This window comes from Arachis stenosperma, chromosome 3 (assembly GCF_014773155.1).
Source record: "Arachis stenosperma cultivar V10309 chromosome 3, arast.V10309.gnm1.PFL2, whole genome shotgun sequence".
In the NCBI taxonomy this organism is placed as follows: domain Eukaryota; kingdom Viridiplantae; phylum Streptophyta; class Magnoliopsida; order Fabales; family Fabaceae; genus Arachis; species Arachis stenosperma.
In genome coordinates, this window is record NC_080379.1 from 88,334,438 (window position 1) to 88,336,603 (window position 2,166).

The following is a 2,166-nucleotide window of genomic DNA, read 5'->3' on the forward strand; positions in this document are numbered from 1 at the left end:
AAGCCCAAAATTATTGGAAAGTCATGTTGTTTTTCACCAAAATTATTCCTATATATGTATGTATGTATGTATATTGTGATGGATGCAAAAATTTTCAAAATGTCCTAGTTCTTCTCCTAATTTCAACAAGCGAAAAACTAGCATGAACAATTAGGATCAAAATGAGCTAGGCATAAGCTATTCACATCATCCAATCACAATCCATATCTATACTATGTACCACGCAATATCAAATGCAATATGTAAATATATACCAACATAAAAGTGCAATACTAGATATAACGATATATAACTGATATATATACCAAAGCAAAAGTGCATTGATGAGCGGATAATTTATACGCTTTTTGGCATTATTTTTAGGTAGTTTTTAGTAAGTTCAAGCTACTTTTAGGGATGTTTTCCTTAGTTTTTATGTTAAATTCACATTTCTGGACATTACTATGAGTTTGTGTGTTTTTCTGTGATTTCAGGTAAATGCTGACTGAAATTGAGGGATTTGAGCAAAACTCTGAAAAAGGCTGACAAAAAGGACTGCTGATGCTGTTGGATTCTGACCTCCCTGCACTCGAAATGGATTTTCTGGAGCTACAGAACTCCAAATGGCGCGCTCTCAACGGCGTTGGAAAGTAGATATCCAGGGCTTTCCAGCAATATATAATAGTCCATACTTTATTCGAAGAATGACGACGTAACTTGGCGTTGAACGCCAAGTACATGCTGCTGTCTGGAGTTAAACGCCAGAAAAACGTCATGATCCGGAGTTGAACGCCCAAAACACGTCATAACTCGAAGTTCAACTCCAAGAGAAGGCTCAGCTCGTGGATTGATCAAGCTCAGCCTAAACATACACCAAGTGGGCCCCGGAAGTGGATTTATGCATCAATTACTTACTCATGTAAACCCTAGGAGCTAGTTTATTATAAATAGGATGATTTACTAATGTATTAGACATCTTTGGTCTCAGTTTTGTTTTATTCTTCATCTTAGGAGATCATTGATCACGTTTTAGGGGGCTGGCCATTCGGCCATGCCTGAACCCTTTGCTTATGTATTTTCAACGGTGGAGTTTCTACACACCATAGATTAAGGGTGTGGAGCTCTGCTGTACCTCAAGTATTAATGAAGTTCTATTTTCTTTTATTCGGTCTCTATCTTATTCTTATTCCAAGATATTCATTCGTACCCAAGAACATGATGAATGTGATGAGTTAGATAACCCTCATTGTCATTCTCACTTATGAACGCGCGTGATTGACAACCACTTCCGTTCTACATGCAACAAGGCTTGAATGTGTATCTCTTAGATTCCCCAACAGAATCTTCGTGGTATAAGCTAGATAGATGGCGGCATTTATGAGGATCCGGAAAGTCCAACCTTGTCTGTGGTGTTCCGAGTAGGATCCTGGGAATCCGGAAAGTCTCACCTTGTCTGTGGTATTCCGAGTAGGATTCCGGTAATGAATGACTGTGACGTGCTTCAAACTTGCAACCTGCTGGGCGTTAGTGACAGACGCAAAAGAATCAAGGGATTCTATTCCAGTAGGAGCGGGAACCAACCGGTGATTGGCCGTACTGTGACAGAGTGCGTGAGCATTAGCTTTCACTGCGAGGATGGGATGTAGCCATCAACCATGGGTGATGCCTCCAGACTGATTAGCTGTGCGAGTGACAGCCGCATAGGATATTTTCCCGAGAGGATGAAAGTAGCCACAGCTGATGGTGAACCCCTATACAAAGCTTGCCATGGAAAGGAGTAAGAAGGACTGAGTAGAAGCAGTGGGAGGGCAGGCGTCCTTGAGCCATACAGCATCTTCATATACTTAACTGAAATTCCTACCAATGAATCTACATAAGTCTTCTATCCTTTTTATTATTTATTTTCTTATTTCTATTTTCGAAACCCATAAATCAATATTTAATTCGCCTGACTGAGATCTACAAGGTGACCATAGCTTGCTTCATACCAACAATCTCTGTGGATTCGACCCTTACTCACGTAAGGTTTATTACTTGGACGACCCAGTACACTTGCTGGTTAGTTGAATGGAGTTGTGAAAATAAACAGTGCCCTAAGAGTATATTCATACAAGTACAAAGAACATAAGGATCACAATTTCGTCCACCAAGTTTTTGGCGCCGTTGCCGGGGATTGTTCGAGTATGG